This window comes from Delphinus delphis, chromosome 4, assembly GCF_949987515.2.
Source record: "Delphinus delphis chromosome 4, mDelDel1.2, whole genome shotgun sequence".
In the NCBI taxonomy this organism is placed as follows: domain Eukaryota; kingdom Metazoa; phylum Chordata; class Mammalia; order Artiodactyla; family Delphinidae; genus Delphinus; species Delphinus delphis.
This window is the reverse complement of record NC_082686.1, coordinates 85,918,723-85,935,428: the sequence shown is the minus strand read 5'-3', so window position 1 is coordinate 85,935,428 and position 16,706 is coordinate 85,918,723.

The following is a 16,706-nucleotide window of genomic DNA, read 5'->3' as shown; positions in this document are numbered from 1 at the left end:
TGTATCACTGATTGAGTGATACATTACTCATTAATTTTTAAATGGCCTCAGCCAGAGGTGAGTTAAAAAGTTTGCCCAAATGACTTATATGGTATTGTTTCAATGTGTATACTTTTTAATTTGGGGGAATTTTAACTTGCTTCCCATTTATTAACTTATCAAGCACTTAGCAATAATTGAGACATAATGCCTGCCTTGAGGAGCTTGCGGTGCGATGGAGGAATCTACCCAAGTAAATAGGCAATTGCAATGTGGGGGTGAGTGTGGATTGTTATAGAAATATGAGCAGGTGTGCTATTACCCCAGATCTGGGTGGTGAGGGGCAAGGAAGGCTTTCCTGAGAAGCTTACATGTGGACTGAGTCCTTGAGGATAAATAGGAGTTAGGTAGGTGGAATGGGGGAGGAGAGGGAGGGATGGACAATTTGAGGAGTCTGGAAAAGGAAAAGACACATTCATTGCAATGTCCTAAGGCAAGAGAAGGTGTGGAACCTTGAGAGCATTCCAGGTAGTTCAGGTGGGCTGCAGCCTGGAGTGAGAGAGTTCCTCTGATTAACATGTTTTCTATTCTCTTCGTTAAGTCCAGACCTTACAAGTCTGAGGCTCTTTCTCTTGCCTGTAGAGTTTCTTCTGAACCTGGAGCTTGACAAGTGCTTTTCACTTTCACCCTTGGTTGACAACAAGGTTAATGATAATTCTTTTTCATATTTTGAAATTCTCTTGACATCAGGGCCATAGTGTGTGTGACAAGCCTACCTCCCCTTTCCTTGTCATCTCCCTATTTCCCTGACTCCCCTTTTTTTTAATTAATTAATTTTATTTATTTTGGCTGTGTTGGGTCTTCGTTGCTGGGCGTGGGCTTTTTCTAGTTGCGATGAGCGGGAGCTACTCTTCATTGCGGAGCACGGGCTCTAGGCACGTGGGCTTAAGTAGCTGTGGCTCGCGGGTTCTTGAGCACAGGCTCAGTAGTTGTGGCGCACGGACTTAGTTGCTCCGCAGCATGTGGGATCTTCACAGACCGGGGCTCAAACCCGTGTCCCCTGCGTTGACAGGCGGATTCTTAACCACTGCGCCACCAGGGAAGTCCTGACTCCCGTTTTTTTCTCCTTGACTTACAACCTCTTACTTTTTTTTTCAGAAATCCCACCTGCATTACCAAGCCTTTCTCCAAAGCATTTCCTAGTTCTGCCCACCTCTTGCCTGTAAACCATTTGTTTCTTGTCCAATAATTTAGGGAGCATTGCTTTTGTGCTAGACACTGAGTAATATGTTGAGGAAACAAGGATGAACGAGACCAGTCCTTGCTCTCAGGTTAATACACTCTCTGAGTATTTCATTACCTTTGTTATAGTGCTTGTCACAGCCTGCCTTGTATTACAGGGCAACCTACTTTGCGGGTAGTCTTTAGCCATAGCACAGTGCCTAGGACACAAATGTGTATTGTCCAACCATTTCAGTTAGAGGGGGCAGGGGGGTTTGAGAGAGAGAGAGGAGAAACTTATTGAGCATTAAGCCTATGCCAGGCACTTGGTTACCTCAGCTATTAACTCATTTAACTTTTCTCAAAACACCATGGAGCAGGAATGATTAGTTTCTCCATTTCACATGGTAGGAAACTGAGAACCAGAGTCCTTAGATAACTTGCCCCAGGTCACAGTGTTAAGAAGTGGCAGAGCCAGGATTCTCCCCCATAGAGTCTAATTGCAGGGCTTTTGCTTTTGGCCACTGTGTTATAGTGATTTTCTTCTCAGCCATTGTTCCAGTGAACAGATCACACAATCAACAGAATAACTGCAGTCTACTTGTAATTTTGCTTTACTCATTTTGATGTCCCTGAGGTTCAGTGGCCTGTGTTTGTATGCTCTACTAGATGTGAGTCCACAGCTAGGTTGTAGCACCCAGCCAGTGAGCTCCAGACAGCAGGGGTAGCGTCTACATTGATCTAGTTTTACATGACGCTTATAGACAGATGTCCACATGTGCGTGAGCTTTTACAGGCCATGCAGTGATGATGAGGATGAAGCTGATTTACGGCTGCTTACCACATGGCCCCCAGGGCTGCTTGGAAACTGGCATAAAATCAAAGGCAACTTGCAGATAGCTGTGATGGGACAGTTGACCTCCAGGGCTCTGTCTAAGCAAGGTTTTGGTGTGGTTTAGACCAGGGCTTCACAGACTTGCCCACTGAAGTCTCCCTATAGCAGTTGACAGGGACACATATATCCCTGCGATCTGGTGGTAAAGCATGGAGTGATCCAGGAATGCCATGCTTTGAATTCTCCAGGCTTTATCTTAAAATTAAGTGCTTATTTTAATAACTAATAATAATATAATCTATTCTTGCTTATTTTAAAATGACAAAGGAGTATTTACTGTCAAATACAATGGGCAGTGCAGGACGCGTGGTGTTATTTTCTGCAAGCCCGAGGTCTCTCTGGCACAGCATCTTATCAGACTTCACTTGGAGGAGCACCGGCTAAATAAAATCGATGTAGTTTAGAATATTTGAAGACTACTTGAAACAGTTATTGTCATACCGAGTCAGGGATGAGAGGGTTCACAAGGCAGTCTTTGCCAATCTGCAGTCTGGGGCTGACTACCCTTTCTAACGGCTGCTTTCAGTCAAGGTCGCATGATGTCCCTGTGTGTAGAGATAGATGTGGGCTCTTCTACAAGCAACGCGGACAAATGCAATGCTACTAAGGTGATCAGTGGTATCTCCCTGCCCCTGAGATTCTAAATTAACATGACTTGAACCCCAGTTCACAGTGGTTCCCATAATTTCTTTACATGTCTACGGACTTTTTTCTTTTTCTTTTTTTGGCCTTGCCGCACGGCCTGTGGGATCTTATTTCCCAGCCCAGCCCGACCACCAGGGAACCCGCGCCCCCTGCAGTGGAAGCACGGAACCTTAACCACTGGACCGTCAGGGAAGTCCGGGGCTTATGTTCTTGAGGCTTCCTCTGGTTTAGCATTTTGCATCTGCAAATGTTTTCTGTGTTTTGTCCACCTGGATGCAAAATTCAGTGCCTCCGCTAGTTTACTGCCCCAAATCCACTCACACCAAGCATTTCCTGAGTTTGTAACTTGATTGAATATCTGAGGACTTCAGTCTCCCAATTTCACTAGCTCCCCCACTTCCCTCCCTGCCCTGACTTTCTTTTCTTCCACTCCTTCCCTCTTAAAATCACACAGATTTCTCTCTCTGTCTCATGCCATGTAGTTGGACCCTCTCTTCTGAATCCTTGGCCTCAGGTGACGGTTCTGGCCCTTGCAGCACTCATCTATTGCAAGTGGGGCTACTAAAGCATTTTCCCAACAAAGGCAATTGTCTCAGTAAAAGGAATTCTCATACCCGCTGCCAAGAGAATAAAATGTTCTTCGTCTAACCCCCCGTAATAATAAAGGAACAAAGGTTGAGAGTGATTTATTTTCTTTTACAAAATAAATTAGAACAGACTCAAGGTTATCTCAGTGATAATAGCCCTCTTTCTCTCCCTTGCATTCCAATATGCTGTCTTGAATGGGAGAGAAAGGCATGAAGTTACACAGCTTGCTCAAAGGGAATTGAGTGTAGGGGTGCTATCTGTGTATTGCAGGGGACAAAAGAGCTTCCCTACTTTGCTTGACTCCTGAAGACTCATTATTTAGCATCTGCTTCTACATCCCCAAAGCTGGATTTACAATTTCCTAGAGCAGCACATAGTTCTTTGGGCAATACTGACAATTTAGAGAATTATTTTTTGTATTGAACTGATATCAGCCTTTTGGAGCTTCCATATTTTATTCTAACCCTATTTGCATGAATTCAGACCTGACTAATTTGATTTGAGTTACATTAACCCAGTCTTGTATACGCTCCATCCTAAAACATACATGCGAGAAACCACTTTTCCTGCTCAGATTGTCTTGGTGGCTCCTATTACCCAGAGAATAAAATCTTATCTCCTTACCAGAGCAGTGAATGTCCTTGGTAAGCTTGTTCAAACATCCCTTTTCATCTTAACCTTCTGCTTTCCCCTTATGTCTCCTGCTGTTTGAGTTCCTCTAATTCCCTAAGTAGATATATCACTTTATTTGGTTTTGTTCTGCTTTTCCACCATTATAAAAAGCTTCCCAAACTGCCCCATCTCTTCTAGTCAGAATCTTATTTATTTTCCAATGTACTTTCACCGTGAAGCCTTCCTCGAATGCTCAAGTGTAATGAGTTCTGCTCTCTGGGCTCTTTATTTTTACTTTAGACATGTGCTGTCCATTACTCTAACCACTAGCCACATGTGATTCTTTATTTCTTTATTTTTGGCTGTGTTGGGTCTTCGTTGTTGCCCGTGGGCTTTCTCTAGTTGTGGCGAGCGGGGCCTACTCTTCGTTGCGGTGCACAGGCATCTCAATGCGGTGGCTTTTCTTTGTGCAGAGCATGGGCTCCAGGTGCACGGGCTTCAGTAGTTGTGGCACGCAGGCTCAGTTGTTGTGGCACGCGGGCTCTAGAGCGCAGGCCCAATAGTTGTGGCGCACGGGCTCAGCTGCTCCGTGACATGTGGGATCTTCCCGGACCATGTCCCCTGCATTGGCAGGTGAATTCCCAACTGCTGCACCACCAGGCAAATCCCCACGTGTGATTCTTGAGCACTTGAAAGGTGGCTAGTCCACATTTTTTGAGATATGTGACTAGTTCAAATTGAGAGGTACTGTTAAATATAAATGACATACTGGATTCAAAGACTTCTTAGTACAAAAAACAGGATATGAATATTTCATTAGTAATTTTTTACCTTGATTTTATGTTGAAATAAGATTTTGGTTATATTGATTTATGTAAAATATATTATTAAATTAATTTCACCTTAAAAAACTTTCAATGTGGTTACTAGAAAATTTAACATTAAATATGTGGCTCATGTTATAATTCTATTGGACAAGCCTGCTTTAGACCATTATATGGGATTCAGTGCTAAACACCTTGCATTATCACTTTGAGTGCATTTCTCAGTCCCTGCTGCTAGAGTTTACGTTCCCTGAGCTCAGGAACTTGTAACCTCCTATTCCTTACCACTCCCCACTTTCATTCACTGGATGTGCAATATATGCTAATGAAATAAAATAGAAAATGTTTTATCAGAAGAGGTAAGGAGCTCAAATGCCTATAGAAACCAGGCAGGTAGCATAATTATATGAAGTGTGCTGGGTATAACAAGGATCTTGGTGTCAGGGACACAATAGGATTCTGGACTGGTTAGCAGGGACCATGGTCAACTGGAGATTGACCGCTCTGTAAAAGAGGCAGGCACTTCTCCCTATCAGCTGAATTATTACCACATAGAAATGTAGGCCCAGGGTTGCCAAAGTTTCCAGTCTTTCAAGAGAAACTGGATATCTGGATTCTCTGGACTTTTATGCTAATTTAACTGCTTTTTATATGTTGGCTTAATTCTAAAAGCTTTGGGTGGGCCAACCGAAACAGATTAGTGGCCTGAATAAAGCCTGAAAGTTACCAGTTTGTGCTTCTCATTTAGAGGGCAAAATGAAATTTACCTGTAGTACCACAGTAGTAGAAGAGTAAAACAGGATTCATTATTGTGGCTTTGATCAAGAAGGAACTAGAGGGTTTCCCTGGTGGCGCAGTGGTTGAGAGTCCGCCTGCGAACGCAGGGGACGCAGGTTCGTGTCCCGGTCCGGGAAGATCCCACATGCTGTGGATCGGCTGGGCCCGTGAGCCATGGCCGCTGAGCCTGCGCGTCTGGAACCCGTGCTCCGCAATGGGAGAGGCCACAACAGTGAGAGGCCCGCGTACCGCAAAAAAAAAAAAAAAAAAAAAAAGAAGGGACTAGAATTTGGACCCCTAAATCTGCAGAAAACTATTGGTAGATGGTATTTCCAAACATTCCCAAATACTTGAGATTAAAAAATATATCTCTCTGCAGAATTTCTCAAGACTTAGGCCCTTAAGGAAAAAAAGGGGGAGCTGTAAGTTTATTGACAGGAGAGTAAAACTGTCAATGCAAAAGGGAGTAACATGTCTCTCATTCTTAAGTCTTTACTTGTTTAGGGTTCAGGAAATGGTTAAAGAAAGTATCACTTTCTGAATTTTCAGAGCTCTTGTGACCTGTGTGTTTACAGAGGAAATCTTGTGGTTGAATATTTAGCATACATGAAGTGAAAAGGTGAGAAGGGGCTGAATGCTAGTCAGAATAATGTTATTTTTAAATGACAGAATGCTGCTTCTAAGGTAGATTAGCAGTAGCATTTCTTTGATTTTCATTTCTTTGAAATCCAAAATCAATAGACCAAGTAATGCAAAGGAACTCTGGCTTAGAATTGTATCACCTGTTGAACTATTAGTAATTTACTTTTCTAGGTTATTTTTTTTTTTTTTTTTTTTGCAGTACGCGGGCCTCTCACTGTTGTGGCCTCTCCCGTTGCGGAGCACAGGCTCCGGACGCTCAGGCTCAGCGGTCATGGCTCACGGGCCCAGCCGCTCCACGGCATGTGGGATCTTCCTGGACCGGGGCACGAACCCGCGTCCCCTGCATCGGCAGGCGGACTCCCAACCACTGTACCACCAGGGAAGCCCTCTAGGTCATTTTTTAAATCTCAGTAACCTGCAGTCATAACAATATCAGAATTAGTTTGCCAAAGGGGTCATTATTCTATTGAGTAGGAAAATAAGTGAGGATCTGTATAACTGCACTTCAGTTTCAATTTTGTTATTTTGCATGTAAACTGAGCACCTGAAATCAAGGATTATATTTACAGAATAGAATTCTGTAAATTCTCTGAAAGTCATATATCATGTATAAATGAGTATCTGAGAGTTTAAGAACATTTCCTAAGCAAATAGAAAGAAGGAGCATGTTATAAGATATGAAATCATGAATCAAGATAATAGTGTTCCCTTCACTTAGGCAAATTATGCTGTGTGTTAAAAGCTAAGAACAGTTGGTATAGAAACCTGAAATATATTTATGTTGTTAGTCAAGTAAGTATCAATGACTTGTAAATTCATTCTGACTTGTGGTTTGCCTTTGAGTAAGTCCCCAAATCTTTCTGTTTCTCAGTTTCTCCATTTCCAAAGTAATTATAATAATCCCATTTATTTCTTAAGCATAATCATATACTAGTATAGAAGATGGTGCTACTCCTGGGAAAATGTCCTGAGATCTGGGCAGATAGATGTGGTTGTTATTTCCACAGTATATTGATATAGCAAACATATTTTATAAGAGCATCCTGGGTTGCTTTATAGCATCTTATTGTTTACAGAATCAACAAGCAGCTGTTATATTATTATTCAGCTCTCCAAACTTGTTACAAAGAGTTGAATAACCATACAAATTAAGATCATCATATGTCAACTATATATTTGCATAAATGATATAATAATAACATTAAGGGAAATCTCTTAATGGGAAAAGACACCCAGATTTCCAAATAACAAAAAGCTGTCCTATTTCATATTCCCTTCCCTAGTCCCAATGCATTTGACTGTTCCATGTAATTGTAATTATAATACAAATAAAATTTAGTGTTGTCTTTTGTGACAACATACTCTTTTCCCCCATATTTCTGAATAGTTTTCAGCACTACAATTTTATTTGGCTGTGTAATTATCCATTAAGTCTAGGCATCATAATTTACTTAACCATTTTTCTATTGCTGATAGATCTGGCTTTATTAACTGTCTGAAGTAGATATTTCAGAAAGGAATAGTGAAAAGTTAAAAGTATTCCAGCTTAACTGGTGGGAAATAGGTTGATGATGAGGAAAGGCTGTAGGATGTCTGTTACCTCTCTAAGTCTAGGATCACCTGCACAGCCCAGTGGTCTTGTACATTTGAGTGTAGCTGAGGACACTGGTGAAGATGCAGATTTGGAAAACTTTCACATATAGATGGTCATTCAAGACACGGGACCGTGATGATGTGAGCCAGGTTTAGTGTGTATAGTTCAAAGAGTAACTGAGGACAGGACTCTAAAGGACAGTCACATTTAAAGGACAAACAGAACAAAAGGCAAAGGAAACTAAGAAGGAATAGTTAGAAAAAACCAGTAGTGTCATAGAAACCAAGAGACGCTGAGGCCAGCTGTAGCGTTATGATTTGCACAGGGGCGGAGCTGACTCTGGATCTAGGACTGTTGATTTCTCCTTCGCACATAGTTCCATCACCCCGTGGACAGGCATAACTGCCTCCTTTAACACTTTGTGTTTTCTGCCTGGGTCCAGTCAAGGACAGGATGCCTCCATGTACCTAGATCTGTTTCGATTGTTTTAAATTGTGTTGAACTAACTCAATCTGAACTCATTAAAATCTAAGAACAGAATAGCTTGGTTTAAAAAAAATTGTATTGTGTATTTCCACTGCTGTCTTTTAGCAGTGATTTCCAAAGGCTTGTTCAAGGACACCAGAGGATATGTTTCAGTAGATTTGAGGAGGCCTCAAGGGTTTGCACTTTTAATAAGCTCCCAGGTGATTCTGATATATGTTCAAGTTTGGGAACCCTTGATTTTTTTAACCAGAAAACATAAAACTTCGCAGAGATTTAGAATGGGACATCTAGAGATTTGCCATACCAGGGGTAAATAGATATGTGGCATGGTCCTAGTTTTCATGACAACTTATTCTCATAAAGAATTGGTCCAGAGCACCTATATCTGTTGAACTTTTTCTCTGTTCAGAATATTAGGCAGAATTCTGAGTAAATTAAAAAGAAGATAGCATGAATGAATAATTGAATGCACTCTTAATCTACAGAGGGAATGAGATCATTAGTGGATATTTGTGAAAAGGAACATGCTTCAAAGATAATCACAGCCAATGGGAAAGGGAAAGTGGTATCAGAGGATGCTTCTTTCCAGGCTCCCTCACCTGCGTACTGCTTCATTTCTTGGCCTTCTCCATGGGAACCATGTGTTACATTAGTAGAAAGTGCCTTAGACTTGGCATGAGATGCTTTGACTTGGGATCCTTCTCTGCCCCTTGCCAGCTTAGTGACCTTCAGAGAGTTTCTTAACTTTTCTGAGCCTGGGATTCTTATCTATTAAACATGACAAAAGTGGCATGAAAAATGTTTTGACAATGTAAACATGCAATAATATTATTCATGATGAACTCTGAAAGGAGCAATTTCTAGTGTGCCTTCTTTCTATGAATATTTGTGACTTATCAACATTTAAAATGTTTTAAAATGATTCATTTTAAATATTTTTATAATGTTTGGGGGTGGTGTGTATTTAACTTGGTGTCTTAATAGCAGTGGTTCCTAAAACCTGCTTTAAGGACACCAGAGATTCTGGCTCGGTAGATCTGGATGGGGATTTTTTTTTTTTTTAACATCTTTATTGGGGTGTAATTGCTTTACAATGGTGTGTTAGTTTCTGCTTTATAACAAAGTGAATCAGTCATACATAAACATATGTTCCCATATGTCTTCCCTCTTGCGTCTCCCTCCCTCCCACCCTCCCTATCCCACCCCTCCAGGCTGTCACAAAGCACCGAGCCAATATCCCTGTGCCATGCGGCTGCTTCCTGGATGGGGATTTTTTAATCTATTTTTTTTTCTTAATGAATAAAAAACTTTCATACTCTTCTTTAATGTTATATGAGATTTACAGATAAATTTAAATTCATGACTAAATATTAATGATTAGTTTTGGAATATGTGTTAAAATTTGCACCTCCCATTATTTGTTCCACTGAAAATTGCTGGACTTTAAATTTGATTTTTTTTTTGTAGGAATACTTGCCTTTTAAAGTCTTTAATGCCTTTTCATTCTATTAATGGTTTCTTTCACTTTGCAAAAGCCATTTAGTTTGATGTAGAAAAGGCAATCTACTGAATGGGAGAATATATTTGCAAATGATATGTCAGAAAAGGGGTTAATAACCAAAATATATAAAGAACTCAGTGAATTCAATATTAGAAAAACAACCTGATTTAAAAATGGGCAGAGGACCTGAACAGACATTTTTCCAAAGAAGACATACAGATGGCCAACAGGCATGTGAAAAGATGTTCAACATCACTAATCATCAGGGAAATGAAAATCAGAATCACAATGAGGTATCACCTCACACCTGTCAGAATGGCTACTATCAAAAGGATAAGAAATAATAAGTGTTGGCTAGAATGTAGAAAAAGGGTATCCTCATACACCGCTGGTGGGAATGTAAATTGCTACAACTATGGAAAACAGCATGACGTTTCCTCAAAAAATTAAAAATAGTGCTACCATTACAAACTAGCAATTCCACTTTTGGGTATTTATATGAAGAAAATGAAAACACTAATTCAAAAAGGTATACACACTCTGATGTTTATTGCAGCTTTATTTGCTAAGATACAGAAGCAACCTAAGTGCACATGATAGATGAATGGATAAAGAAGATGTGATATATATGTGCAATGGAATATTACTGAGCCATGAAAAAGAATGAAATCTTGCCATTTGTGACAACATGGGTAGACCTAGAGGGTATTATGCTAAGTGAAAGAAGTCACTTAGACAAAGACAAATACCATGTGATTTCACTTATATGTAGACCTCAAAACAAAACAAATTAAAAAACAAAACAGAACAAAAACAGACTTAAATGTAGAGAACAATCTGGTGGTTCCTAGAGGGGGGATGGTTGAAATGGGGGAAGGGGATTAAGAGGTACAAAATTCCAGTTATAAAATAAATGTCACAGGGATGTAATGTACAGCATAGGGAATATAATCAATAATGCTGTAATAGCTTTGTATGGTGACAGATGGTAACTAGACTTATCATGGTGATCATTTCATAATGTATAAAAATATTTAATTACTATGTGGTACACCTGAAACTAATATAATATTGTAAGTCAAGTGTACTTCAATAAAAAGTAAAGTTTAGTGAATTATTTTCTTTCATTCATGTTTATTCTTTTTAGCTAAGCTAAAAATATGACCTTTTCATCACCAGTATAAATGCCTATCTTTAATTCTTTTGTTCTGAAAGAGATGGTTTTGGTTTTATTATCAAAGCTTGTTTGCTTTTAAAATCTTCAGTCTTATTATTCCCTTCATTTTATGTGGCCACTTAGAAACAACAGGTGTTTCTTTGTGGTGAGATTTGACATAATTAAAACTGAGTGAAAGGAGAGGAGGAGCCTGTTCTGGTAGGTTTGGTGTACTCAGGAGGCTCTTCTGCAAGCATTGCAATGAACCTGTTTCTATTTGCTGAGTGAATGGATCTTATCTTTATTTAGAGACTCCGCTAGATGGGAAGAGTAATATTGAAAGACTTTGCTTTAAACAATATCTTAGAGCTAAAAAGACCAATTTGAGTAACTGATCTTTTCCCATTGACTTAGGATTTAAATTCGTGAATACTCTACCACCATTTTTCATTGCCAGTGATTTCCTGGGGACTCTAGGTGTAAGGCTTAGTTCTGTCATTTGTTTGAGGTCTCTGTCATGTTGTCTGGTACATGGTTAATGACTTAACAATTTAAAACTTATGGTTTAAGTACATATCTTAAAGTATGAATAATATTCTAATTTTCTTTTAGAAAGCTCAATTCCAGAGCATTTAGTGGCCCTCACCCGCCTCAGGCTGCAGTACAGAGGCCTTCTATTTCATCCTGCTTAAAACTACACTTGCTCCTGTCCCTCCAGGTCCCGTTTGCATGTTTGGTCACTCCTGATACATTTGAAAGTTGTTTGCTTACTTGATTTTTGTCCCTCTCCCTCCACTAGAATGTGAACACTATGAGATCAGAGATTTTATTCACTGCTGTATCCCCGTGCATAAAACAATGGTCGGTACTCAGAAATAATTTGTTGAATGAATATATGCTTTATTTTTTTTTAATAACAAGGTACACCTGTTTCCTGAGTTGTCTGCTTTCTTACATTTTGAATAGATTTTTTTCTTTTTGTAATCTGGAAATCTTCCTTCATTTTAAAGGGCTTTACCATCTGCCAAGGGGTGCTAAAATTCTGATTTTCATCTGTGTAGAAAGGCCAGCGGGAAGCCCTACTGGGTGGAGTTCATTGCCAAGGTTGCTTCACTCTGGTATGGGCCTTAGTCCTCAGGTGTGTAGCACCAGAAGCATGAGTTGCCTAGCATATTGGCAGCAGACTCAAATTCAGGAGCAAACATTAGCCAAACTGTGACACTGATGAATAAAACTAGAATGCCAATTGTTCGAGTTAAAGTGAGAAATATAGAACTAGAATTCAATAAGCCTATCATATCCTTTCTACATGCTACCTCAGCAAACCGTTTTGCCCTCTATCACAGCATTTGTCACATGCTGTATCCTAATCATCTGTTTACTTATCTCAGACCACAGTGCAAGGTCGTTGAAGACAGAGGCCAGGTTTATCTTGTTTGCCATTGAATATCCAGGGCCTAGTACAGTGCCTAACACTCAGTGAAGTGCTGGATAAATAAATGAAGGGGTTAAGGGATTAGAAAGCGAACTGAGACTAAAACAGGACAAACATTCCCCTGTGATCAGTATTGGTTGCTCTTCTGTGTGGTATGCTCTTTTAAAGAAAATAAGCATATATGTATGTGTGTGTATGTATGCATACACATATTAAAGTAATAGATACTATGAAAAAACTTTTAAGATGAATAGTATAGATGTATATAAAATCAAAATTAAAATTACTACCCAGCACTATTTATTTTCCCTTAGGCCCAATCCCAATTCCCAGAAGTAGTCACTCTTAATAGCAGGGTATATTGTTTTAGATACATTTTGTGCATGTAGAAAGGCATATGTATATATGTACATATATACATATATTCATTTTTTTAATACAAAAATATTGTCAATAGAACTCTCTTACTTTCATTTAGCACTCTTGTGGCCACATATTGGGCACATGTTAGAACATGTAGATTTATGTTACTCTTTCAAATAGTTGCAAAGTATTTCTTTGTATTGATATGACATTTGTTTATTAAAGAATATTTACTAGGCTCTATTATGTGCCAGGAACTATAATTATTTAAACAAGTCCCTCATTGATTGATTTATATTGTTTCTACTTTTTTATTTTCCACTATTGCAATTAGATATTCACATACATATATTTCTCTATGTATTGTATGAGTAGTTCTGTTTGGTACATTCTCTTAGGAAAACTGGGTCCGTGAATGTGCATATTTTTTTCTTTTTTTCTGAGAAAACTATTGAGCTTCAAACATGAGTTATTTCTAATGGAAAGGGAAGGATAATTCAGGAGGTGGCACCAAGAGCCTAGAAGGTAGAACCAGGGGCTGAGGAAAATAGTGGGTAATGGGACGGTGTCCAGACAGTAGAGCCAGGCCTAATCAAGGGAAATTCTCTGCCTCTAGAGCAAGAGTACCTGAAAACCATGTGTCTGGTTGGATTTCAGAATTAGACCTGTAACTGCTGTGTGCCTTATGTCTCGACATCCCAGTATTCTGTCGATCAAAGCAAGGTATGGAGCCAACCCAGATTAAGAGTATAGAGAAATAGACTTCACCTCTCAATGAAAGGAAATGTCATAATGCAGAGGAGTGTGGACACAAGGAGCCCTGATTCATTTGAGGGCTCTTATTGTAGTCATCTCTCTTTTTTCTCTCTCTCTCATATTAATATAATGTAGAATTATTTTTATTTTAAGTAATACATATGTATAGCTAAAAATCAAATAGTAGTACTAATGGTCTTGTATCAGAAAACCGTGGCCTTCTCTTTCCTCGTCCCTCTTTACAGGCACACTACCCAGAGCCAGTCACTTTAAACACTTTAAGTATTTCTTCTGGTATTTCTTAAAAATGTTCTTATAGGGCTTCCCTGGTGGTGCAGTGGTTGAGAGTCCGCCTGCCGATGCAGGGGACATGGGTTCGTGCCCCGGTCCAGGAAGATCCCACATGACGCAGAGTGGTTAGGCCTGTGAGCCATGGTCGCTGAGCCTGCGCGTCCGGAGCCTGTGCTCCGCAACGGGAGAGGCCACAACAGTGAGAGGCCCGTGTACTGCAAAAAAAAAAAAAAAAAAGTTCTTATATTGTAATCTGTTGAATTATCAATTAAGCAGTCTACTCACTTTCTGCTTGACAGTTGGGCGTTTGCTCTTCCACTTCTCCTATACCACATTTTGGCATAAGTCAATAGTTAGAATTTATAATATTAAGACTATCTGAATATGGTTCACTGCTAAGCTAAGCAGTGCACTCTAATTATATTCTTCTACTTCAAATTTCAGTTTTTCTTCTAGTTTAGGGATCAGTGAAGTAGGCCAAATCTAGCCTGTCACCTTTTCTTTTTTTAAATAAAATTTTATTTGGACATAGTCATGCTCATTCATTTACATATTTTCTATGGTAGCTTTTGTGCTACAACAGTAGAACTGTGTGACAGAGACTATATGGTCTGCAAAGCTTAAAATATTTACTCTCTGGCCCTCTGTAGAAACAGTTTACTGACAGTTACTCTAGTTAATTATTGTCTTACTTTTTTATGTGCGTAGTTTGTATAAAATATTTCAGTTCAAACTATTTTCTATTTTTCCGTGAAATTTATTTGACCTATGATTTATTTATCTGAGTGTGTTGCTTAATTACCCAACATTTGGGGATTTTCTAGAAATTTTTTGGCTGTTGATTTTTTGCTTTATTCCAGTATGGCCAAGAGAATATAATTGTATGATTTCTATTCTTAAAAATGTATGGAGATGTGCATTATGGAATGATATGTCTGCCATAGTTTGTTTCCTCTCCTTTTTTGCCTTTATTTAGAGTAATCAAGTGTCTTTTTATTATTGCATTCCTCCCCCAATTACTTCTTAGTAATAAATATTTTCCTATTTTTCTACTGAGTACTCTAACCATGAACACATTTGATATAAATTAGTATTTTTATCACTACTCTAATACTTTAACTTCATTTATTCCAGTCCTACCTTTTCTGTTATTATTTTCATGTATTTTAATTCTGCACATATTTTGGGCACCATGAGACAGTGTTACTTTGTTTTTTATAGTCAGTATGTATTTAATGTTTCCCACATATTTATCTTTTTTGTTGTTCTTTAGTTCTTCTTGAATTTCTGTGTTTCTGATGATGTAAGATTTCTTCTTCCTGGAGAAATCCACTTAGTGATTCTTTTAGTATGGGCCTTCTCCTGATAAATTCTGTCATTTATGTCTTTCTGGAAATGTCTTTATTTCACCTTCATTTTGAAGGAAATTTTTGCTGGGTGAGGAATTCTAGGTTGGTGTATTAGTCAACTATTTTCTCATAGTTACAGAGGCCAGAAGACCAAGATCAAGGTGCCCCCAGGTTAGTTTCTGGTGAGGAATTTCTTCCTGGCTTGCAGATTGTTGCTTTCCTTCTGTGTACTCTTGTGGCCTTATTTATGTGTGTGTGTGTGTAGAGAGAGAGAACTCTCTGATGTCTCTTCCTTTGCTTCTTAGGACACTAGTGCTATTAGATTAAGGTCCCCCATAGGACTTCATTTGACCTTAATTACCTCCATAAAGGCCATTTCTCCAAATACAGTCACACTGGGGGTTAGGACTTCAACATATGATTTGGGGGGGGGCACTTCAGTCCATAACAGTTGGCAATTATTTACTTTCAACACTTAACAGTAGTCATCCCATTGTCTTCTGACTTCCATTATTTCTGCAGGAAAGACAATTGTTTCTCTGAAGATAATGTCTGTTTTTGCTCACTGAAATAAGAATATGATTTTCTCTTTGTTTCTTGTTTGCAGAGATTTACTATGATGTCCCCAGGTATGCTATTCTTTGTATTTATCCTACCTGGAATCATAGTTGACATCTTTTTTCAGTTTTAGAAAATTCTTGATCATAATCTTTTCAAACACTATTTCTTCCCCATTCTGTTTCTCTCCTCTCTGGTACACCAGTTACAGATATAGTAGATGTTTTCACTCTATCTCATACATATCTTAAGGCCTTTTCTGTATTTTCCATTATCTTTCTAGTCTGAATATTTTCACTAACTTATTTTCCCAATCACAAATCCCTCTCTTTAGCTATATCTAATCTTGTGATAAACCTATTCAGGGCATTACTAATTTTGTTTGTTTTATTATTAAGTTCCATAAATTGCATTTGATTATTTGACATAGATGTCAGTTCTCTAGTAAAATTTTCCATCTTGGCATTTGTTTTCCAAAACATATTAATCACAATTATTTTAAAGTCTGTGTCTGACTGTAATTGCTGGATAGTGCCTTGTATAACTATCTGCAGTCTGTTCCCCCCACTAGATTCTAAGTGTAATGAATCTCTCTCTCTTTTTTTACTGCAATTTTCCAGTGTCTGGCATGTAGATCTTGGTCAATAAATGTTTGTTAAATATTAAAAAAAGTGTCTGTGTCTGACAATTCTAATACCTGGATTATCTGTGGGTTTGTTTCTGTTTTAAATTTTAAAATTTTGATCCTTACTCTTGGTATTAAAAATCATAGAGTTTCTGAATGATTTCCAGAGGGGATTTTCTTCAGCTTCTGGTAGATATATAGAGTAGGAGCAGATCACTTGGACTATACTAATATTACTATGTTATTGTGATGATTAAGGTTTGGATTGCAGTCTTTGTAGGTCAGGTGATTTCCATTTTATCCTTACTTCTAAGGTGGAATTTTATAGGAGTTCCAGCTGAAAATCTGGTATCTTTACTAAGGTCTTTTCTCTTAGGCAAACCATGAACTCAAGTTTTCATTTCCCCAG